General features: G+C 46.3%; 1 protein-coding gene across 5 annotated transcripts in view; it reads left to right on the top strand.

The window, feature by feature from the left end:
• Positions 1–20,442: 20,442 nt before the first annotated feature.
• The window catches only part of thrap3a (thyroid hormone receptor associated protein 3a), a 34,279-nt gene continuing 29,262 nt past the window's right edge, over positions 20,443–25,459 (top strand). The window contains exon 1 of one of the 5 annotated variants that reach the window (XM_064349900.1): positions 20,443–20,616. The gene's annotated coding sequence lies outside the window, so the exon portion shown is untranslated. The other 4 variants (XM_064349578.1, XM_064349653.1, XM_064349738.1 and 1 more) reach the window with 4 other exon arrangements.

Below are 25,459 nucleotides of genomic sequence, written 5' to 3'. Positions count from 1 at the left end.
TGCTTTCATAACGTCTCTCCGGGTTTCAGGATATCGCATGAAAGGCCTTCATTTAGAACAAAGGGTGGGGGGGGGGGGTGGGGGGGGAAGGGGAGGAATTAGCTATTTTTGCTAAACGGAGCCGTGGACTGTGGCCCAGAACAGTAGAAAAGAGGCCAACGGGACACATCTTGGTTGTAAATATTAATTGGATATTGGATGGGAATAAAAGTAATTTGGGGCAGTCAGTTACAAATTGAGGAATGCGTATTGGGGGGATTAACTGAGCACAATTAGCCCCCACCCCTCATCACAAAACACACACACACACACACAACTCCTGTCCATCACAAAGTTACGTTACAGTAAAGTGATTCGAAACCTAATTTACAACAGAGCTAGAATAGTGATAAAGAAAACTTTCCTGCAGCTCTAAAGCCAGTCCAGCTGTCTGTGTGGGAGCACGTCCAGAGGCTGCTCAGCTGTCATCTTGATGTCCTTATCCCCTTCCAAGAGCAAAGTCAATCCATCCTGTCCTGTCTTTCCAAAGCGGAACCTTCCCATAATTCCAATCGCAATCTTCTAATTCGGAATTTCAAGGGTTCACCTCAAACTGAATCCCGACTGCGTCCGTGCCAGTGGTGCTGTAGCGATGAAAAGCCCCTTCTTCAAAATATTTCCTGTTATTTATGCTCATGGCAGGAGTAGCCGGTTGGAACTGAAGTTTCTGACGTGTGCGGAGACACAAACAAATTTTCAAAAGAGGTGCTGGGGAAAAACAATAATTAATCTGTTTAATTAGAATTTTTTTGAATTAAGGCAACAGTCTACTGAATGACTAAGAAATGAGAAGTACAAACTAAAGGAATGTCTAGACGGGCTCTTGGTACAGACATATTGACCCGTACAGCCACACAGACACACCCTTAAAGAACTGTATGTGCTACAGCAGCACTCTATTGTGACCTCCCCCCCCCCCCCGCCCCATCCAAAAACACCTCAGTGCCTGTTCACACCTTCAGAAAGGCTCACATTAGAATAAGGTAAAAATACCTCATACAAACCTGCATGACATATGACTGGACCCAACCCAGTTTCAGGTCTCTGGCTGTTGAATGAGGTGTGTTTGTGTCTTTGTTAGCTTTGGAATGAAAACCTACAGGATGTTAGATCTGCAGGAACAGGGTTGGGCAGCTGTGGAAATGTGGGATGTTGGTGATTTATAAAACCAGACCTCTCCTTCATTTGCGCTCGCTTTAAGTGGCTCTGGATGAGAGCGTCAGCTGAATTCCTAAAGCCGAAAAATGTAAATGTAAACTTTAAAAAAAAAATTTTTTTTTTAAAGTGGGTTCCTGAGGAAGTCCTCGTCTCTGCTCTGGGGCACATGTCCTGGGGGCGGGGTGTGGGGTGGGGGGGGGGTGCGAGGGGTTGCCGCGGTTTCTGAGCGCAGGGCCGTGTTTACGCTGAGATCCAAACGCGGCAGACGCGTCGGGTGTTTACCCCGCGCTCCGTCGTCTCTCCGCACGCGATTTACGGCGCCGCTGCTGCTGCGTATCCAGTTCCCATGCGCTCCTTCGCTGCGGCGAGGATCGGATGTCTCCTCGACACCGACGCCGCGGAACAGCCTCGCGTTCCCCGTCCGATCCGGCGATCGGGCTCCGCGGCGAGCCGTGTCTCCCGACTCCACGCGTGCTTAACGGCCAGACGACGCCTGTTTGCCCGCTGATCGCAGGGGACGGGAGAGGACGCGTTCTAGAACCTGCAGGATAGGCTACCAGCGGAATCCGAGCCCAGACCTTCCCCAGAGGTGGTTAAAGGGGCACTGCTCACAAATCCAATCCAGACTGAGCTTCTCCTGTTCAGACAGACGTCGTCGAATCCAACACGTATCAGATTTGTCAGGAAATTGGAAATATGTTGAGCCTAATTTCCCCTAAGGCTGTCAATGAAGTTATGCTGAATTAAACTGAAATTAACAATGAGTCTAACCTCACCCACAGAGGTAGGGTTTCAGATGCTCTGGTACAGTATCACCACAGACTATGACAGGCCTGCCAGATTCAGCTGCCTCCATCAGTAGCGGTCCAAGCCTATTTGGCACCCTCAGCAAAATTTCAAATGCCACACGTCAGCTACCTCACACAGGCACGCACACACGCACGCACGCACACACGCACGCACGCACGCACACACGCACGCACGCACACACACACAGATATTCACACAGACACACAAATCACGCCACTTCAAAAGCGCAAACACTGCTGCGCAGTCACACAGCTGTAGACTCACAGCTGCGCAGTCACACAGCTGCAGACACACAGCTGCACAGTAACACTGATGCAAACAAACAGCTGCGCAGTCATGCAGCTGCAGACTCACAGCTGCGCAGTCACACTGATGCAGACTCACAGCTGCACAGTCACACAGCTGCAGACTCACAGCTGCACAGTCACACAGCTGCAGAATCACAGCTGCGCAGTCACACAGCTGCAGAATCACAGCTGCACAGTCACACAGCTGCAAAATCACAGCTGCGCAGCTCCACTGGTGCTCCCTGAGTAAGTGGAAGAGGCGGCTGGTTGCACTCATTACAGAGGAAGTGCACCCTCCTGACATCATTTTCTGTCCTTTACCGGACGCTCTTCTCCAGAGCAGCTTACACAGATTACATTCTTTACATGCAATCGCTCATACTGGATATTTTGGGGATAATAAATTTCTTGTGCACGGGTAAAACTGCAGCACCCCAGCAGAGAAGCAAACCCGCAACCTCTAAGTTACAAGCCCGTTTCCCTAAACGCTGTGCCACACTGCTTCCTGAAATGACAGAGGATGTCGCCAAAACGAGAAAAGAAAACATGATTTAAAAAAATTAAACGCAAGAAAGAGTTAACAAAAAAATTAATGAGTTAACGTCAGACGTGCAGGGTGCAGCAGGAGCACCGTTACCCCCACATCCTGACAGGGACAGCGGTGGACCGGGGCTCAAAGTAGGGGTCAAAGAAAGGTCAGCCGGGGGTCAAAGGGTAAGATGAGGGCCAGTGTCTGGGGGGTCATTGTAAGATCAGTCTGGCTGTCCGCTATAAAAACATTCCTACTGCTTGCAGAGGATGTACTCCCCTTCCTATATCTGGATTCCTCCCGAGACTTATTCCCATTGGGGAGTTTTTTTTCTCACCACAGTTTGAGTGTTTTTTCGACCTGAAGGGGAGCTGTTTTTTTTTTTTTTTTACTTCTCTGCTGGATTTTTGGGAGTTCAGGTTCAGTCATTCCTAGTCTTTCCTATTTCCGGTGTCCCTAATGAAATGTTTTTGTGAAAGATTCTCTGGAGAAAACAAAAGTGCTTTGCAAATAAAAAATTTAACTGAAATGAATACTGGATAATAAATAGAATGTGGTTTTGGCAGACCGTAGAAAGAGCTTCATATTTCCTGAGACTGAGGCTAATACTTTAGGTGTAGCAGGCACAGCAGGAACATCACACTACCAGGAAATTCAATAATTATGTTCTGAAAAGATATGCGTGCGACATTTTGTCCTGCTGTCTTCATAAGTGTCAAGGTGTTATGTGCTGGTGGCAGTCTTCCAGTCTTGCTAATGCCACCCGTACACCTTCTTTGCAGAAGAATTTTCTCTCTCTTTCTCTGTTTCTCTTTGTCTCTCCCTCTCACCCCCCCCCCCCCTTCATGTGGAAAGAAGCACAAAACTACAATTTTCTTTTCATTGCAGATTACTGCTCTTTCATAATAAACCATTTATCAATTGTACCGGGCCTGTGCGCAGACCTTGTAATTTTTTCTGAGGAAATATAAGTGACAGATGTTTATGTTCATTTTGATTGACGTTAATTTTAAATTTCTTTTTACAACGCTCTGTACAAGTTTGGTGTGGGGGCGGAAGCCTCTGTAGAAAATACAATGGTTTTTGTGAAGTTCTTCTCTTTTTGGGGGGGGGGGGGCATTCTGGGCATGTCCCAATAGATGTAGAATATTCTGTAATATCGTACACATGTAAAATATGTGTAAAACATCATTATATTTCATAATATAATTATATATTGAAATATCTCATACAAATTTGTATATTTGCTAATGTATTGTGACATTTTGCAGTATATTGATCATATATTTATTTAAATTTATTTTTAATATATTTGTGAAATTTATTCAATGTCCATAAATGTGAGGTCACAGAATCCAGGCTCAGTTTCTCTGCAGGTAAAGATTCGTGAGCCTTTGGCATGACCAAGTTACGGTCCGGGAGGGGGGCTGCAGATCTGGGCCTGTAAATCTTCACAGGAAATACAAATAAAACTGACAAATAAAACAGATTATTTCTGCCATCTGTGCCATGTCAGTGTCTCTCTCTCATGAAAGAAGAGAGGAGGAAGGAGGGAAGATGTTCTGTGAATGTGTTAAGAAGAGAGAGGGAGGGAGAGAGGGAGGGATGGAGGAAGAGAGGGAGGAGAGTGTAGTCTCTGATGTTGAGGCAGCTCAGGGATCAAAATGTCACCATTGGGGAGGATCCTGGAAAAAAAAGCCTCGAGCTCAAACATTTCAAACGCATTTAAAAGGCCTCCTTCAATTGCATTTGAACTTGAAAACTGTTTGTGACCTTACCAGATTCTGACTCCCTGTTCCCCCATCCCCCACCTCCCACCTTCACCCCCCCGAAACTCAGGTGCATTGGCACGAGGGCCTTATTTGGCATTAAGTTCCTGAAAATTCCACCCACCCAAAATTAAAAATTAAAAAAAACGAATACCCCCCAGATGACACTGCCCCGCACAGGGAGGTTTTAAGAGGGTAACCGTAGTAACGGCAGCTGTAGTGGCTTTAATGCTTGGCTCTCGCTCGCCGGGTTTGTGTTACCGTGGTGACGGAACACAAGCCGGAGAGAGGCTGTTAACAAGCAGTAAAGGCTGATTGACAGCGGCCCAGAAGTATCGCGCTACCGACTGGGGACTGGGTCCGAATCACGCCCCGCTCTAATTTTACCCAGGAAACGCAGGTGGGACAGGAGGAGCACGAAGAGGAGAAAATTATACTTTTTTTGGTGGGGGGGGGGAGTGTGGTGAGGGGTTTGCACCTCAGCCCCAAAGATGATGCATTTGCTGCCTTTGGTGGCATTTTATAATTGTTTATAATTGTTTCTTAGAAATAACTATAAAGACTATGAGCTGCTCTTGGGGGGTGGGGAGGGTGGGGGGGAGAGTCAAGGACTAAAGCCTGGGTAGCTGGGTAGGACACCACATAGCAAGGAGGACTCGGCTGTCCCACAATTCAATATGGCTCCCTTAACCTCCGCCCATGATTTACATCTTCTACCACAACCTGTGGCAAGCACCTCCATGAAGGTGTGATGACTTTGCTTACCCCTGTCTTTAGTGGGGGTTTCATTGCCTTGTCAAATGCACCCTCGGTAAGTCACTTTGGCTAAAAGCTGATTGCCTGCATTGGAACTAAGATCTTCTCCTCCTCTTTGACTCCATCGAACACCGCAGGATAGATCCCGGTGTGAAAACCTTTTTGTTTCAGGTGCAAATTTCAGACAAAGTGCGAATCACTGTCTGCAGGACACCAGTGTGTCAGAGATGCTGTGCAAAGCATTATGGGAAGAGGCTTCGGGGCACTTTCACCATGTGCTCCAGCACAGGACATGCCGGAGATGCCCACAAGGGATTATGGGAGCTTTCATCACATGACCGGCCTACACGCTCATCCAATTTCCTGAGGAGGCTGGAGATGGTCGACAGAATGAAAAGTAAGCTCGCTGGCTTTATTCACTACCCCCCCCCGCCCCCCGCCTCCCCCACCCCTGGGTCCCCCCCCCCCCACTCCCCAGATGTACACGGATATGGTTTTCATCGTATCCATTCTGCATGTCCATCGGGGCCCCAGGCCTGTGTGTGTGGCCCTGATGGGTATGCTACGCTACGCTACGCTACGCTACGCTACGTGACTCGCCGTGCAGCGGTGTGATCCCTCTCGCTACCAGACAGGGGTGGCGGCGCTCACCACTGTTCTGTCCGACCTTCTGAAACTCTCGTCCACATGCCCTAAGACTAGGCTAGTTCTATTTACTAGGGTGGCAGTGTAGTATAATGGGTAAGGAACTGTTCTTGTAACCTAAAGGTCACAGGTTCGATTCTCAGGTAGAACACTGCAGTTGTACCCTTGAGCAAAGTACTTACCCTGCTTTGCTTCAGTATATATCCAGCCGTATAAATGGATGCAAATGTAAATGCTATATAAAAGTTGTGTAAGTTGCTCTGGATAAGAGCGTCTGCTAAATGCCTGTAATGATTTTAATATTCACCATGTACTTCTACTGCGTGTTATCAGTTGTCCTCTGTATGCACTTTGGGGTGCAAACTGTTGTATGAAAGCTACTGTTTAAAAGACGTTTATTACGATTTTTACTTTGAGAATATAAATACAATTTGTTTTTAAGAATGTGGGCCTGGATAAGTCTGCAGGCTCCTGCAGAAATATTTGGAGCCACGCCTCGCCCTGTTCTCTCAGTCCAAACACCAGCTGTGTCTCGGGGCTAAAACTATTCTTTGGAGATGCATTTTTCTCAGTGTGTGTGTGTGGGGGGGGGTAGGAGAAAAATGAAACTCTCATGTCTGTGGCTATATCTGCAACGCAATCACATCCACACATCTGTGAGAGAAATCTTCTGTTTACGGCAACCTGCGCGACTAAAATGTCTGAGATGGCGAGTCGTGTTCTCACAGGCCTTTCCTGGACTGAGAGATCGGACTTCGTAGGGTCGCAGGGGGTGGGCGGGGGGGGGGTCGTCGCCCAAACTGTGGTCCCGGACTGCTGAGGAACGTTCCGTGAGACTCGTGCAGAGAAGCAGTTACTCTTTGTCCCTTTCCCCCGAGAGAGAGCGTAATGAAAATAAAGTCAAACTAAACGTGCAGCTACTCTGACTTCTTTTAAAAACTTTAATAACGTTTCTTTTATTCCTGCGTCTGAGCACGCTGTAAGATATCAAACAGGAACAAGGACACTCCCCTATAATATCACAAGGATCACACTGACGCTGAAGGAGTAAGATGCAGCAAAATTTATGTGAAATACAGTCTGAGAGATAAGCTGATCTGCTCCAGAGCGGACCCCCCAAGAAGTGTTTACTAACCTCCTTTCAGTTCCCTAATTGTTTATCTGCTATGCATCCATCCATCCGCCCATCCATCCATCCATCCATCCATCCGTCCGTCCATCCGTATATCCATACTTGATGCGTTTGGAGGGCTATGGTTACCTTTCGTTCTCCTTTTTGCCTCCAGTCGAAATAAATCCTATACCCCACGATAAGGAGACGAACCATTGTAAATCTAGTCATGTACAGTGGAATCTTTAGACCCCCCCCCCACCTCACCGGGCCCCCCCCCCCCCCCCGATGCCCTCACCCGTGGCCCTTCCATGTATAACCTCTCCACTTCTCGTTCTCTGTAGCCGGAGTCACAGGGGTCACATTTTTGCAATTTGCCTTTTTTCGAAAGGTCCCCTCTCCCCTAAGCTCTCCGCTTACCGATTCATCAAAAACCTATTAGTGGAAATCCTACCCAACTCCCCCTCTCCCCCGCACCCAACATCCCCCTTCCTCGCCTCAACCACCCCTCTCCACACAACCATGCCTTGATGTAAATACTGATCTTTAACGGTACCTTCAACTGGCCCTGCTGCAGTGAGTGTCAAGCAGGAGGAGGAAGACAAGGGAGAAGAGAAAGAGGAGGAAGCAGAAGAGGAGGAGGAGAAAGAAGAGAAAGAAGAGGAGGAGGAGAAAGAAGAGGAGGTGTAGGAAACTGGAGGAGGACGAAAACGATGCGGAGGAAGAAGAGGAGGAGGAAGAGAAGGAAAGAGGAGGAGGAGGAGGAGGAAGAAAGAGAAGGAAAAGGGATTGTCTTGTGCGTGTAGAGGATTATACGAGGACGGTCTGTTTAGGTCTTTAGTGTCCTTGCGCAGCTCTCTGGCTAATGCTCAAGACCTGAGAGTTAGGATGGTCGTGGAGGACCGAGAGCGAAGGAGAGGGAGAGAGAAAGGGAGAAGGAGAAGGAGAGAGAAAGAAGGAAGGAGGAGAGAGAAAGAGGGAACCAGCCACTGCTGCTGTGAATTTCCATCGCTCTCTCCACTGTCCAGACTCTCCTCTGTCCCCTGGAAAGTGGACAAGCATAACATATTCCCACCATTCCAAAATGCCACCTCTGACACTCTAAATCTTCTCCCAGTGTTTCTCTTTTTTTATACAGTGATTATTTTAATCAGTGCTGAGGGATGACAAATAAAAATAGGTTTTTGGAACGACAGGCAGTTTAGTTTGGCCTTCTTCTTCATGTTACATACCCGCTGTAAAAATAGTACCTTTCTCACCCATTTTCAAAAAGATATTGCTTTAAGGAGGCCGGCTAGTTCTGGCTTTTTTAAATTGTCACCCTTTTGTTTTTTTTTTTGTTTTTTTTCACCATCTCGTGCAAAATCAGAAATATGTGAATTCTGTCTACGGGGGAAATGAAATAATCGTGAAAAACTGTGTATTTAAAATTCTGCGACATTTGGACCATTTTTCCTCAACTTCAGCATGTGTTTCTAATGCATACGTAGCTCTTTGGAAACCACAAGTGGCTTCCTTATAAGGGTTTCGAGTTTTTCCCCCCCAACTTAATTTTCTTCAGGTAATTCTGCAAATGCAAAAATCCAGCGCTAGTTTTCAACTGTGATTAATCTGGAACAGATTGGTAACCAGCATTTGCGCAAGCTATTTATTCCCCGATGCTTCCAAACTCCAAGACCGTTCCAAAACAGCCTCTGTTTAATTTGTTGAGTCATTTTATGCAAAGGCCAGGATCAAATCAGGCAAGCCACTTTTGCTACTGACGTTGTTCATTTCAACAATCATTCAAAACAGTACATAAACGAGAGAGCCAGGTTCTGCTCGCCATTATAATCCGCTCGTTAAAAAAAAAGAAAGAAGAAAGAAAAAAAAAATTTAGCATTTTTTTATTTTTTTATTTTTATCAGTGGAAGCATTGTGTTGGTCTAAGGGCTAAAGCACCGTATTCACCTGGGTGCAATGTTCTGGGGCGTTTGAAGTGCGGGCGCTTCCTTAACATTTGGCAAACTACTTGTGGGTTTTCTCACTTTCGATCCTGTGAAGCACGCATTGTGTTGGGCCATCTGTATTAGTGTTGACAGCGAGGGTCCGCAGGCCGTCGGAGTCTCTCTCTGAGCGTGCTCCAGGGCAGAGGTTAAAAACCCCGGGGGGGGGGGGAGGAAGGGGGGGGGCGTATTCAAGAATACCAGAACATCACGTCGACATCTTAACCCACAATCGTGGTGGGCTGAGCCCAACACCCGGGTGCAGGTACGGGGCAGTGGGAGGGTGATTGTGTGTGGCCTCAATACTGCGGCCAGCTTGTGTTCTTTAACTTTCTACAATATGTAACCCCCCTCCCCTCCCGCCACCCCACTCACCCACCCACCCCCCCCCCCCCCACCCCCATTCAAGCGAGGCCAGCATTCCCGCCCCCGCTAGCACGCCCATGAAACAGATCCTCGGGAGTTTTGGGAAAACCGTTTAGCAAACTGGTCTGAGTCTGAGCTTCCTGTTCGACAGACAGGAGGCCCTGAACCGCAAACACGACACGAGGTTCTGCCTGTTGAAAAAAAAAATTGGTGCTTAATTGATTCATTAAAACTGTCGATTCCACAGCGCCTCGGTCACTTCTTGGAGCCTGAATTGGTCGCTGCTCTTTAAGAGGAAAGCAGAACCCAGTGGCTGTCCCAGACCGCCAGCGCTAAGAGATCATCAATTGTAAAGAGATAATTAATTGATTGCAAAATGGAGCACGGTCAGTTTATTGTATTTTACTGTACAGTGCAGCGGGCTCTGCTATTGGTGTATAAGGAGTCTGTGATCTATCTCACGTAGGTTTCCGCAGATGTTTCCCCCGCTCCCCTGGGCTTGTAAGACAAGCGAAGCACAAACGCTGTTTGGCAGCCATCTTCCTGAACAGCTTTTCACAGGTGAGGCTCCAGACCTCCAGAGACTGGCACGTCAGCAGAGGAGGAGTATTTATCCTGGCTTCAGACAAAAACCCCGAAATCACAGCAACACTGGGAGCGTAGCTCTGACAGCTGCAATTCCCATCGTCCGTGTTTAAAAAAAAAAAAAAAGTTCAAAAATGGAAACGAAATCAAAGCGCAAAAGATTGTATTACAAAGTTGGGCTGCTGGTGGATGTCATTATTGGATAATGAGGCAGATAAACTGACCTCAATCGGAGGCCAGAATATCATATCTATTCATAAGGCGTTTCAGGAAGCGTGTAAGTTTTGCATTTTAGCTCATAAAATAATAATAATGTGATTACACGGGCAGGGGAAATCTGATTATGGATCAGCGTTCCTGCTCTGGGCATGGGCCCTGGTGCAGTATCAATGTCATCCTGGAGCTCATAATGTTTAAGGTTAGGACTTGGCCCCGTAGGCCCGTAGACATCTGATCCTGGGTCAGCACCGCCTGCCTGAGATGGCGCATGAAAACGGAGTTCTGTTTTGTTTAGGGTTTGAGCCTCTCGATAGCTCGACCCCCCCCCCCCCCCATACCGCTCGTCACCTTGTGGTGTTGATTACGGTAATACCTTTGAAAAGAGTCATTAAAAGCTAAACATTTTTGTTTGCAGTGTACCGTGACTGCTGACACAGGCTGATGCAGTTTGACACAGTCTGATGCCCTGTGGAAACGTGTAGAAGGTGATAATTGGTTTGGAACAGGTGGGTGTAGCCCTTTGCCCCCCCCCCCACCCCTCCCAAAAAAAGGGGCAATTCTTGGGACACAGCTGGGCCTTACCCGTTGGATACAGAGAAGTCCAAATTAACCTGTTTATGTAACGGGACTGCACGCTGTTGAACTCTGTGGGGGACGACTGGTGGTAAGGCTGGTTTGAAAATAAAAGAGTTCAATGAAAATGAAAATGTGGACTGACAAGGACCCAACACCGCTGCCTGTGAACCCACAGCAGTGGGGCACTGCGTGCGGTCTCTCCACAGAAACAGACAACTCTCTCAGGACTGATGCAGGAAGTATGTTTCTGGTTTCAAGTGGTGGGCAATTTACCACAGTCAGTTATGCAAAGCATGCAATTACACGGTCTACATAAATGTGTACCCAAAATGTGATGTCATAATGCACCTTAATGGAACATTCCAGTTCCAATCTTCAGTGTTCAGTGTTAATTGCCCAGGTGTTGGAAGGCAGTAAGAGCAACATAAGTTCTTTGAAGAGTTGCTTTTGTTGGAATGCTTTTTCAAAATTCCAAGTCGGTGTTCCAGAACACCACTGCTTTCAGCTACCACTGGTGATTGTTACATCAGCATTTTAGAATGTTCTGTTAAGAACATTCCAATCACATGTTTGTGGTCTCACACCTTAAAGACTAAGACAAGCATATTAAAACTCCAAAAAACAATAAAATGTAAGAGAGAAATCTAGAACAAAAAAGGGGGAAAAACACACTGTGAACATCTGCTACTGCGCAGCAGGTGCAGAACGAAACAGAGCCCACAGACACTGCTCCATCCAGCGAAACTCGGAAAGCAGAGCAGTCACACACGAAATAAATCAGCGAGAAACATCCCCCCGAAAAAACCCCACCAGCTGAGCAAATACAGAAAATATAGCAACTTCAGACACTCAAAGGGAGGAGGGTGCTTTAATGAACTGCAGAGGAGGAAGACGTTCTCGGGGACATGCTCAGAGTAACAGATGCGCGCAGAGCAGATAGGGTTCTTATTTATAAACCACAACAACGGGACTCAGCGGGGCGTGTGAAGGTCGGGCGGAAGGCAAGCGCAAAAATAAAGATGAAACGTCTGAACTTGTGAGTAATGCAGCGTGTCAGCCTGACTAAGCTTCAGCTGTCAAATGGATGAATGAATGAGTGAATGAATGAATAAATAAATAAGTAATTAAGTAAGTAAATAAATAAATAAATAAAACAGCATAGTATCCCAGGCCACAACAAGATGGTCCCAACTCAATTCCAGAGAAATTGAGATCCAGTTTTCTTTTTTTTTAAGACACACTTTTATTTTTAAACTTTACATTTATTTTACAATGGCATTGATACAATCTTATCCAATCTTACCCAGAGTGCCTTACAGAGATTGCATTATAAACATTCCCCATAATCCATTAACACAGCTGGATACTATTACCGAAGTATTTGAGAGCAAGTGCCTTGCTGAAGGGTATAATGGCAGCAGTTCAACTGAGATGCAAACCTGCAGCCTTTGATTTATAATCTCTGTTCATTAACCACATACCAGCTTCACTTTGTACTTCGCTTCTGCACTGCGTAGCCTAGAGTCTAAAACAATCCGCATTCGCAATTTGTCATTTTCCATAATATATTATAAAGCCTCTGGGAATTTTGTTAATTCCTTTAATTAAATATATAACAAGGATATGTTAGACTGCCCAAAGATGGATCGATGAAGCAGGACAAATGCGTTCAGTGAGCTCTCCGTTCACAGTACAGACGACAAGCTTGAGTCCTGCAGAAATCGGAACCCTTCGTTGTTAAATCCTGCCCAGCGTGTATTTCTTGGTACTCTTAACTGGTCCAGTTGAAAAAAAAAAAAGGTTTATATAAAAAGACTGCGGTTGTAACTGAATCTCGGTGCTTTGTGGCACTGGAACAGGTGCCTTCAACACCCTGGAGCTCGAGTCTTAACGCGAGGCTGAATTTGGGAGCTGACGTGAGATTCAACATGAGATGCCTTCGCTAGGCAAAGGGGCCTGCTGTCTGTCTTCAGCCAGCCAGCACAGTGGGCCCGGGACGGACCGTCAGCACATCCGTTTTGGGATTTCATGCCAACTTCCGCTCGTTTGTTATTGAAGTGGAACAATTATTTATTTGGTCAGACATTTTTTCTTTTTTTTTTGAGCTCCAGTTGCAATCCTGGGAGAACGTTTTGAAACTGCAGTCCAGCGCAGGAATCACAGGTGTGTACAGCTGTTGGGAAAACTGAAATGGAATTATTGATTATTGGTCGAAACAACAACAACAACAAAAAAGACATATAGACACACCAGTCTCTGGGACTGAAGTTGCACCACCCCTTGTAACAGGGGGTTTCGGAAGGTTTACCCCTGACCATGGCCTACACCCCACAGACATGAATTTGCGTACACAGTGGCTTCAGGTCCAAGTGGAACGGCCGTTTCCTGTGTCCAACGAGTTGTGACCTGAGCTGCAGCTTGGAAAGTGGCAATAGTCTGTACACCTGGTTGATTGCATAGACCTCAAGGCTCAGCCATCACTAGTGAGATTTATGGCATTGATATATTTATGTAACAAAAATGCAAGGAACCATGCAGGCTTTTCAATGGCTTAGTCAACAAAAAAATTCGATATTATTAAGCGGTTTTGATTTACGTCTGTCTCGAGCATTCGAATTTTGAAAACTCGGGGACTACGTGATTGGCTGATTAGCCCTGACTGGCTGATGGATTGAAAGGCAGTTTATCCCACTGCTGCCCTAAACTCTGAGAGCGTTAACATGAGGTTGCTGACACCTGACATTTGCCCATGGAAACAACATGCTCAAAAGAAAAGCAGAAGTCGTTAAGCCAAACCTGAGTTATGAGTGAATAAAAAATCAGGAAGTGCTTGTTGTCATAACTACCAATACCAGACCAGGGCCGTAAAAAAATTTTTAAAAACTGACTGGAAATAAAAGATTCCCCGCACGTGCCCGTTTCCTCGCGACCGCGTCTGGGATCGACTGCTGGACTGCAGTAGCAGTTGGCTAGGTTCACAGTGTCAACGACAAGCCTTTCCAAAAGAACGGCGAGTATAAATGCAATTTTACAAGACCTAGTTTTTTGCTCTCGTTTTAAGCACGATATTTTGTTTAATCAACAAGTAGTGAGCTATCATATTTTGAACGTGAGCCCCATAACGAGAGACAGGCTTGGGAAAGAGGAACGGAAAACTTTGAGCCAAAAGCGAGGCAAACGAAGCCAACGCGGTGAAAATTCAGCTCACATTCTGGCTGTTGCGAGCCTTAAATCATTGCCGCAAATATTTTCGCCGTTGATCTAAAAGACATTATTGCTCAAAGATAAATTACTCCGCTGCAGCTAGGCAAACGTAGGCCTACACATACTTAGCTTCCATCCTGGAATTGTGTAAATCGTGGTGACTTTGATTGCGGTAGCCTGCACTTAAGGAGACTGGCCTGTGTCCCGTTTTACAGTTACCCGATATTTTCCAATCATTGCGCGATTGAAATAACGGCTCCCTCCTCCACGGCGCTTAACGTTCTTGGATCTTAGCCAGGCTGACGTTTACTCGTAATAAAAATATTAGACACATTGCGGAGAGAAAAATGAAAGTAAAAACGAAGCCGACAAGAGAAAAATAGCTCTAAGCTTCTGCGGTGGATGACAATTACGCATATCTTATGTGTATTTGAGCCAAAGGGAGTAGCCTACATGCTGAGTTAGGGGGGAGTTGAGCTGAAAGTACTTTGCTGGCCTCAGAAGCTCTTAGGCTACTGAATTCACAGAGCTGTCTTTGCAATCCTAAAAGCGATGGCAGTTGACCAAGTTCACTAAACCTTCTGAGAAACTGTGAATGATACAGCAGCTCAGAAAGACTCTTGTCAGGACGCATCTGTTCCTCCATAATCAGTGTAGAGTTAAAAAAAAAAGGTGAAAAATATTTTGCAGTTAACTTTGGCCAATCCTCGCTATGAATTTAAAAGCTGCAATCGAAACCACATTTTCGCCATCTTTTTCTGAAGCCTGAAGACATAAGTGATTAATTAAGGGACTCGTTAAAGGTTAAATCTTGCGGTATATGTGTTTGTGCGGACGAGACTTTGGGAATGTTAAGGTGAACGGGTGGCAAGGTTCAAGGCGGAGGGTGTCGGGGTTCTGCTCCTGTTGCCAGCGCTGTCAGAGGGAAGCCAGACAGCTCCAGCAGGTGTGCGGCACGGGGGGTGAACGTGTTCTCTTAAAGCGGTGGCGTACACTTGGGGAGCGGTGTCGAGGGGCCCAATCCAAAATAAACTGCCTGATGTACATAACTGGAAAGGTGACTGCGGTGTGTGTGTGTGTGTGTGTGTGCGTGTGTGTGTTTCGGGGTTAATGCAAAGCCAGTGTCTGGTTCACACTATTTAATTGAAGGAATTGATATGGTGAGAAGGGATTAAAAAAATATGGTGGCTCTTCAGCTAAATTGTTTTTCTGACCTTTCTTAAGAAATAAAAGAATAAGGTCAAAGACAATTCAAATTCATATAAACTAATGGATTAAACATGGGATTTATTCTTAAATAATTAAGCAAAATTTGTATTTAAAAAAGCAGGAGAGGTAGCAGCTTGGGCTGTGTAAACACTTGTGAACTGTTCGCAATTTAAGACAAATGTGTTCTTCTCCACAAATGCAGCTTGGTGAGTTCAGAAAAAAAATACCCAAATTATTATTAATGTTTTTGAAATTGTGTTTGTATTGAAAAGAAGCAACTGAGGACAATTGCTGACTGATGACTTGGCTACAGACTGGCAGTCGCAAATCAACTGCCCCATTCTCTGCCAAAGAGGAACGCATGAAGCCAAAAAAAGCTTTAAATGGGTACGGTACTGTGCCTAATTTTTTCCCTGCTTCAAAAAATAAAAAATAAAAAACATCTGGTAATTTTGATTGATTGCAGAATGTATAACACTTAATATAAGATATTAAAACTAAGCTGCATCCCAGTTAACATGTGATAAAGGACGTTCGCCAGCCGCAACCCCCTGCCCCCCACGCATAAACCCCCGGCCCCCAACGCATAAACCATCTGCATCAGAACGCCTCGGTTTGACAAGCACACATTTGTCTTTCCCCTGGATTTCGAATGATGACCAAGCCCTCGCAGTGGCGCCCGAACAAGAGGGGAACTGTCCCGGAAGAGTCCTCTCCCGCCCCTGCGCTATTTTCGGGGCGCGGCCTGAGCGGATTTGACCAGCTGCTGCATTCTGGGCGGGCGTGTCATCGGCATCGAACTAAAGTTTTGGATTCCAGCTCGGGGGGTTTTTGCGCCTCTGGAGCTGGGCTTATCCTTGGAGCTGTGCAGCCCTTCTCTGGGTTCTCCTTGGAGCTGTGCAGCCCTTCTCTGGGTTCTCCTTGGAGCTGTGCAGCCCTTCTCTGGGTTCTCCTTGGAGCTGTGCAGCCCTTCGTGCTTGAATTACAGTATGAAACCAGCGCAGAATAACATGCTACCAACATGAGATCTCAATCTGCGGGGAAGCTCACGCATCAAGGACCGATCTCCCGCTCGCACAGCAAAAAAAAAAAAAAAAAAGCTTATAAAATGTCACGCGTGTCAGCCGAAGTTTCCTCGCTCGGATCCGGCAGCTTTTAACATGAAACGCGGCCACAGATTGTACCAGGGCTGTCGAACACCCTTCAACAAGCTCGATGTTTGTGTTCAGTAAAAGTGTTCCAGTGTTAATTCAAGTCTCGACAGGTAACGTGTTTGAGCCCACATTCCAGAGCGGGACCAAATGTTACGTGCTGAGATTTGAATTGACGCTGTCGAGAGTTGAATTAACGCACTGGACATTTCACTCTGTCGTTATCTGAGGGAGCTTTTTGTCTTTCACATGCTTTCAGAAGGTGTGACGGACAGGCGAGGATTCTGTCTGCTGAACAGCTCGGGAGAGCCTGTCAGGTGTAAATGTTTCCACAGAGTCTGGCAACGGTGCAGCTTCATAGAAATAGATTTTTTACAAATGTTGGAGCGCCTAGCACCTGGGACTGCCAGTGCAAGGAACACACTGTAGAGCCCCCCCCCCCCAGCTGCCTGATACAGCCTAACCTGCGCCTAGCAACCTGGGCTGCCAGGGTGAGGAACATAGTGTAGAGCCCCCCCCCCCCCAAGCTGTGTCATACGGCCTAACCTGCACCGAGCACCCAGGGCTGCCAGTATGAGTAACACACTGTAGAGCCTTCTCCTGAGTGGCATACGGCCTAACCTGGACTTAACCCCCAGGACTGCCAGTATGAGTAACACACTGTAGAGCCTTCTCCTGAGTGTCATACGGCCTAACTTAGGGAAACTGATTACCCAGTGACCTAGGGGTGCATTTCAGGGAGACATCCAGCAGACAACATTATTCTGCCCTGGACTGAACAGGAAAAGGAGTACTCTTAAGATGGATGAGGAGGTGAAAAGAACTGCAGGGAGGAGGAGGGGTTGGGTGTGTGAACTGGCGAAGCTTTTCGGGATTTTTCCAGAAAAGAGGCGTGCTGTGAGAGCAGGGCCCGTTTCATGTGTGATTTGTGGGAGTGCGAAGCAGAACTTTGGGAGGCAGAAGCATTTGTCAGCCGAGGTGACGTGCTCTCGATTGCCCTGACGACGGCTTAATTGATTCAACACTTGATGCTTCAACCACAATTGGAAATTTTTTTTTTTTTTTTTTTTAAGTGATGAGTTCACACTCCTGGTCCCAATTAAATGTGTACTTGTGATTGAGATCGTGGAGCGGCACAGGACGAACGGAACATGGGGTGACTTTGTCACGGCAGCTTTCTTTCGACTGAACTAAGTTGGCGATGAGCATGTGGTGGTGTGCTGTGGTGGTACAGCTCTTCTGGGCCTTTCAAAAGGCAAAACACTCTGACTGCTGACCCAAACGTCTTTGCGCTGCTTATAAGAGACTTTGTTTTGCATCTTATTGCTTTGACGCCATGCTGTAAGTTGTAGCTGCAGTCGAAGCGTTTGATCTTGACTTCAGTTAGACCAAGACGGCTGGTTTTTTACCCCCACAATGTTGTTTGATTTAGGGTTGTTTACTGGGATGCTCCATCAAGTGTACTGCATCTCTGTGAATTTGGCTGCCTCTTCTTTTCACAGAGCACAATATATCTATTGTATAACTTCAGAAGATCATTGAGAAGAACTCCAGGCTAGTGGCTGGGCTATGCAAGGAATTCATGAATAAAGGCCAGACAGCTAACTGCTGTACATGGTCTAATGATGCAAACAATTTGGAAAAATAAAAGAGACCCAAGATTGGGGCAGTATCAAGTGGTATTTTCATGTGTGTTCGGTCGCTAACGTAATGACTGCACTTTTGCGTTCAGTTCTGCGGTCTGAGCTGAAGTTTTCTTACTACAGTTTTTTTTTTTTCCTTCTCTGCAGCGTTTCGTTTGCCAGGTTTTGGAATTTGGAACCAGATGCTTCCATGGAAACGACGCAGACTTCTGTGAAACGAAGGAGGCTGCCCGTTTTAAGGAACGAGCATCACTAAAAGCCACGTTTTCGACGCGCGGTCGGCCCCGTGTCCGTGGGGAACGACCAGGGGCACCTGGACACCTCCGTGCAGAACTGTGCAAATTCTCATGGGCGGAATCTCGTCCCCCCGCCCCCCCCCACCCCCCCACCGGCCTGCCCTCCCTTGGCACCGGCCTTTGTTTAATTTTTTCCAAGAATTCTTTCAATGGAAATAGCTGCAGTTTACTGGCTGACAGGAAAATGTAGCAGGCCCTTTGGAAAGTACCAGGCTTTTAAAAGTGTGGCACGAGCACAATGTCTGGCTTGTGCTGGTACAGTTCAACGTGTTTTGCATTGTACCTTAGCCAGGCTTGAGTTTGGTTGTCCTCAGTCTTATAACAAAATGCATTTTTTTATTTTTCTTTGCATCAGTTGGCTGTACAAGTTTTTTTTTCATGTAACTCCCCCCCCCCCCCTTGTTTATCTTCTCTCGCTGTTTGATCTTCATAGCAAGTTCATAATTAGTGAAAGTTTTCAAGGTTTGCCCTCACCTGTGCTATAAATAAAACTCCAGCATTTAGAAAGCCACAATTTCCGCTTGTTAGCTTTCTGATTCTCAAGATCATTAACCACATTTATCATTGTTTTGATAAGGAACACTTTTTTTACATCCAGATATATCCAGTTCCATGAGGTAAAAAAAAAGTACATGCAGCAATGTAACATTCACAAGTAGATAACATCACTCTTGTTCATCCTCAGGGATTGGATTCTAAGGCATGATTCCCCTGAACACCAGGCAGTACTGGTTGCATGGTAACCCATGTCTTTCCTGTGAATTTCGTGTATGCTTAAATCTGTACACTGTGCAGTCTTTCAGTTCTGAGAGAAAGTATTTCTTTTAAAAATAGCCCCTGAACATTCCTCCCAGTTTACTGTGCATACTGTACTCTTCTGTGCACACTGTGACATGTTCTTTAATCAGGGGGCACCTAGAGCAGTTGTCTTTGGGTCTAGCTGAATGCCTTTCGAAAAATAAGGTATACTGTAGCAGCATCACATAAAAAAAACACAGGATACGCAGGGCTCTGTGCTATCATTTTTTCCAAGGAGCACATGTACTCCTGAATTGAAAAATGCACACTAATGAATCCCAATGAGTAAATGCGCTCCTAAATTATTTCTTCCAGTTAGTTAGCGCACATCCTGGTACAAGTCCACCGGCATTCGAGCAAGCACTGCCGCAAGGTGTGCTGGGTAAAAGGGTGAGTCTGTGGAGGTGGGGTTCGGAGCTGATGATGGTACCGCTGCTGTTGCCACGTCGCTCTAAACGTACATCGGCCAAGGTCATCCCCCCCCCCCCCACCCGTCCCCGTCCCACGATCTATCTGATTCAGTCGAAAAAAGAGACGTGCAAATATTTACCCTGAAAAATGCTACCCGGAAACGGTGTCGCTGTGACCTCAGCTCCTGAATTCACAAGCTTCTCCTCGAGGCTCAGGCCGGTCCGAACCGGTGACCTTGATTAACAAATGAGGCAAGGCTAACCATGTAAAACAAACAGTACAGTGTCCCCAAACTAATGCAATGTTGAGTACAGGAAATAAAAGGAATATATAGAAGTATAGTAGGCAGAAATATATATTTTAGTGACAGTGTCGCAAACATTAACAAATGGAATTAACTTAAGTGGCTGGGGCACCAACCTCATTTGTCCAGCATTGAGTATGACTAATATGGCATGACACTGCCCAGGTTTGGGGGATGCCCTTTGCTAATAAGCTAATGGTGAGTTTACTGCTTCTGATGAATCCCACACAACAGAGTTAGTGCCTTATATTATAAACCAACCATTTCCATTATGAGAAACATGCTGGCTGTAGGTAGTTAAGGTGAGGAAAGCTGAAGTTCTTAAAACTGAAGACCTATCAGAGATGGAACATCTGGAGTCAGTGGACTGATATCTCCACACACCAAATGAAGACAGCTTCATCGCCAAATTTCCCATTTGAATATCTGGAATTTAAGGTAACACATTAAAATGGCGAAAATCCCATATAGTGCATTTGGTTAATAAAAAGAAAGTTTGGGTGCATTTCCAAGAAGCGTGGATTAATGCGGTTTTAATCGCCTTGCTTGGTCCCACTAGTACCTTCGGAGGGACCGGTGGGCGTCCTGTTCCTTTAAGCAGAAGGGGCAGGGACGATGTATCATCCATAACTTGTTTGACAGGGACAGCCAGAAAACCAGGAAGGAAATTTGACCTCCTAGTTGTACTCGAGTGCAGTATTGCCTCTTGTGAAGTGGCGTTAGCCGTCTGCAAGCTAGCCAGCAAGATTCTGGACACGACAGGCAGTAAGTTACCACTGCTTCTGTCTTCATTCCTAGCACGCACAGTGGCCGGCAACGAGTGATGTGACAACAACATAAAGGGCACATAGCATGCATGCTTTCTTAGCATAGCTACATCCATATTGTTGTACGTGTCGCTTAAACGGATGATAGCGCTTGCAGGTTAAAACATAGATGCTGTGAAGAGAGATAGCTCGCTCTGTCTTCGGTAGCAATCTGGCTAGCTTTGCTAGCGGAGCTACCTAGTTACCCAGTGCCAACGACGACATTAAGACTACACTAAGAAGCGCGATTAAACTGAAACGGAGGTAAGCGAGGTTTCATGTTTGCCTGGTTCCATTAACTGGCTAGCTGCTCTGATATCCAAGTTCATTGCTAAAACTGCAATGCTTGTACGTTCGCTTGTAAGTACCCCATCAACAACAGCAGATGTTGTCTTCGAATCCAGCTGCGATTTTGCAGCTTCTTTGCAACTAGCTAACATCGGCTAGCTAGCTAACTAGCTAACGACGTTATCAAGTTTGAGCTAGGCTAAAAACCAATCTAGCTACGCTAACGACCACTGGCGAACGTTACGTAAATATTGCTGGCTAAAGTTGTCCGGATAGCATACAGTATTTACCATGAGTAATGAGTGATTCAGTGGTGAACAGGTTGAATGGAATAACACAAGTTGGTTAGCGATAGAATGTGGTCGAGTCCGAGCATGAAAAACAAGGCCTAAGACTAGAGTCCAAACGTCATCAGGTTGATAGCTAACTTGACCAAGCTTGCGAAAGATCCCGTTATGCATTGTTATGGATTAAGTAGCCGGTTAGCGTGCGTATATTGTGGAAATGTTTGGGTATCTAACGCTAAACTAGCGTGACGATATTGTGTAATCATTGGCGGGATAATTTAAGTTATCTGGGGTTTCCCCACTGGCACCTCGTTTTCAGCATCATTATCTAGTTTTCCAGCCGTCGTGTTATACCATATGTATATATAGCCGGTAAGTGCCTTGGCTTTGGTAGACTATTCATTTAGCTAACTTGCTGGCTACATTGGGTTAGCAATGTTGGGTACACACAGCTAGCCACCATCTATTCAAGAGCATCTTGCAGACGTTACTTGATTTCGAGCTTGGGTAAATTGACTAGTTATCGCAACATGTTCAGATCTCTGTTGGTTGTAAGTTAGCTGCCTATCTTGCTTCTAAAACCGATACCGTGGTGCCCGGTACTACTAACTACTAACTAATTTCGCTAGTCTAACATTAGCTAAACGAAAGTAAAAGTGTGTACTTGCTAATCGTAATGAATTACTAGCATCAATCATGCATTCATCCGTTAATACATTGAATGGATTTGGGTCGTGACAACTGTAACGTTTCCAGCCAATTGTGTATGGGTTCGGCGATAGTTGGGTTGCAGGACGTAAGCCGATCCAACTGCATATTTATGACATTATTCTATTCTATTTTGGCCAGTATGTGAGGGTGCGATTAGGGAGATGAACCTTCGCGTGTCTTCTGTGCGCATGTGATGAATGCTTTATGGGGGGGGGGGGTTGGTGGTAGTGCCCTATACCACTAGCCAAAGTGAAATACCAACGTCAATGTCGCAGGGCTGTGTCTTCTTTACGATGCGCTCATCACGTTGCCAAAATCCAGTTTAATCCCAACAAATCTCAGCTTTAATAGTATTTTTGCGCAGTGGCCCAATTGGGAGCATGACATGTCAGTTTTGTGCTCTTAATTTAGACCGGCAGCTATAGTGCCGTCCCGGCACAGCCAGTGCGTTTCGGGTTCTGTGCGTTTCCGTCCAGCTTGGCACTGAGACGGACGCCCCAATCCAAAACCCGTAAAAAGAGCCATTGAAGATATGTATCAATTTAAAGGTAGTGCGTCTTCTAAGTTATTACTACATTTATTAACCTGCTTTTCAATGTGCCTGTCAACATTTGATATCAAATGCAAACATGCACTTTGCACACCCTGTTCTCTCTGAATTCTTGAATAGAAACGGAAATGCGTTCTGTTTGTTCAAGGGGGGAATCACTCAAATCGGGCGAAACTGCAAAGCTGTTTCTCTGTGGTTTGAATCACTGAATCAAAGATCACACTTGCGCCACATTGTCCTACCCAGGTTTCGCGGTTTCGGGGAGAAAAGGCGGTCTTCTCACGCTTTGCTTCAGCGCCAGCTGGTTTCCAGGCCCCTACCCTGCGCATTTCATTAGCTGCTAGGGAGGTAATTTCGCTCTCGTTAGCCAGAGTCCTGATTTCTTTTTTCAGGACTATTTGTGTTTCTCAGTTTCAGTAGCATTTCTCAGTGCCACTTTTAAGGTGTTTAAAAAAAACAAAAAAACATCGGCAGCCAAATTATTGTTTCTTTCATTCCACAGGTCATCTCTATTTTATGTGTTTTTGCTGTAGCATAGAAGTGTCATTTGGTGTAGATTTAAGCGCAAGCTTCTGCCTCCCTCTAGACTTGCGTTGCTGAGTGAATGGTTTTATTTTAACATTTCTGCGTACGGCGACGGTGGGGTTGTAGGCTGCCTACACACAGGCCTGTGTCACAACAAGGCCTTCACCAGACTGTCCTGTCCAGGGTGACTTCAACAGCCTTTACCAGGGGTGGAAAGTCCAGGGGTCAGAGAGTAAAATTCTTGCCCTGTGTTTCCTCCACAGATTAACTCGGCCAGCTGATTTCACTAATCACTTCTGCCTCCTGTCTGGCGCACTGAAGCATGGTGCTGGTTAGCCAATCCACATGATTGGATCAAAATACCGGGGAGGTCTTTTACTTCCTGTACCTGGATTTTCCACCTCTGCTCTTTACACACAATCCATTTACACCAGTGGTCTCAAACTCGTTGCCATGGAGGGCCGTGTGTGTGCAGGTTTTCATTCCAACCAATTAATGCTGCCTTAATTGAGTCCAATTACTCATTCAGCCATATGCATTTAACTGCATTGAAGCACAGAATATAAGCAAGTTTTCATTTAGACGGTGCGGGTCACCATAGACGTCGGGTCACCATTATGTGCAAACCTGCATCCCTAATTCAGCAAATAATCTAACTAATTATATAATCAAGATCTGAGGCTGGAATAAAAAACCAGCATACACACGGCCCTCCATGGCACTGAGTTTGAGGCCACTGATTTACGCAGTTGGATATTTTCATTAGACATTTTACTGAGCACATTGCTGAAGGGTATACTGACAGCCCCACACTTGGCAATCGTAGTGAGTTTGAAGCCGGTTCCCTTCCTTCCCATCATGCGGCGCTGTCTCTTGGGCTTTGCATACCTGTCGCGATGTTGGCGAATGCAAATCTCGTTAGCATTTGGCGGCTTTACAGGGGAGGCGGCCTTAGAACTGGGCGGGACTGATGACTTCTGGGAAATTGGCAGTGCAAGGCAGGGTGGAGCCGGTCGTTAATACAAAATCGCTTTCGTTATCTTGCTTTCGTGACAGCCCGCTCTTGTAAAAGTTTGACAACACATTGTGCAAGCGCCTTGTTGTCGGTCTAGTGCTGTGCGTTCGTGCATCGTTTTACACTGCCAGCTTTTCCCAAAATGTGCAGTTCATTTGTAGTTCCCGCACTCATGGATTTATGTGCTCTTAATTGAGTTAAACTCTTCAATAAAATTGCTTGGGGGGAAAAATAAAGTTTATTTTGCTGGCGGGGAAGGCCAGTTTCCATCTAGCCTATATAATGTTGAAGATGACCGGTTTCACTCTTGGCTTTTCAGTGCCTGAGGAAATTAACTGGTATTTTAAGTTAAGTTGGGAAAGTGACATTTTGTGGTGTCGTGAAACAGACTCCCGCCGAATGTGTTGTGAATAGAAATACTGCCGGTTAATTTTCCTGTTTGTATTTTAGCCATTTAAACAGTAGCTCTGAGTGACTAGCATAGCTTGCATTCTTTTACCATGCGGCCCATTTACACAGCTGAGCTGTGCTCTGCCGAGGAAGCTCAGGTTAAGTGCCTCGGTCAAGGGTGCGACGGCTGTGCCCCACCTGGGAATTGAACCTGCAACCTGAGCATACCAGGCCACAGCGCGGCAGTCGTCATAAACTCACGCTCATCTGGAAAGGCAGGTTCCGTTAATTGCGTTTACTGACATTTAAGGATAAGCCCAACCGCCGCTCACTTCCCAAATCTAAACCAACAACAAGGCCGATGCGCTCATACAGTTAAGCAGGTATTACAGCACTTCCTCTCCTGAAAGAGGAAGTCAGAGTCTCATTGGAAATTCAGTGTTTTCAACCGAGCTTATCTGAGAGCCATACGTTTAGTCTTTGATTCTCACATGTTTATTTCACATTTGTGCTACTCGCTTTCCTTTCTAATTGTTGCGTTTTGTTGGGCGCACTTTGTGAAAGGAGGCGCCTGCTCTCGGTGCGTCTCTGAGTTTAAGTGAAGGAAAATGCGTCTCTGATTTTAAACAAAGGAAAATGGAGCATTTCTGCCCTTGCGAAGCCTCGGTCGCGTGTTCGCACGCGCTGCCCTCTTCAGCGGCGGGAAGACTAACGGCTGTTCCTGTCCGGACTCGGGGTGCCAGGTGAACTCCGGGTCAGAACCCGGGGGGGGGGGGTGGGGGCTGCGGGGCGACGGGTCACAACTGGTCCCTTCCGTTTTGATTCCACTGCGGCGTAGTGCAGCGGTTAGGGATCTGTGCTCGCCAGCTCTACGTGACACGTGGACGCGATTGGCCGAGGACCGTCGGCCCAAGTCCACCAGTCTCTGCGCTGCCCCGAGTAGGAAAATGTCAGGATCTCTTTGTGAGGTTGGCCTGAGCCCGCGGCCTCTGTCTGCTCTCGCTCCTGCGTGACCGTGGTGCGCTGGAGGTCACGA

Source organism: Anguilla rostrata, chromosome 1 (assembly GCF_018555375.3).
Source record: "Anguilla rostrata isolate EN2019 chromosome 1, ASM1855537v3, whole genome shotgun sequence".
Taxonomy (NCBI): domain Eukaryota; kingdom Metazoa; phylum Chordata; class Actinopteri; order Anguilliformes; family Anguillidae; genus Anguilla; species Anguilla rostrata.
Note: the sequence above shows the minus strand (reverse complement) of the source record. Positions and strands in the feature narration are given on the sequence as shown.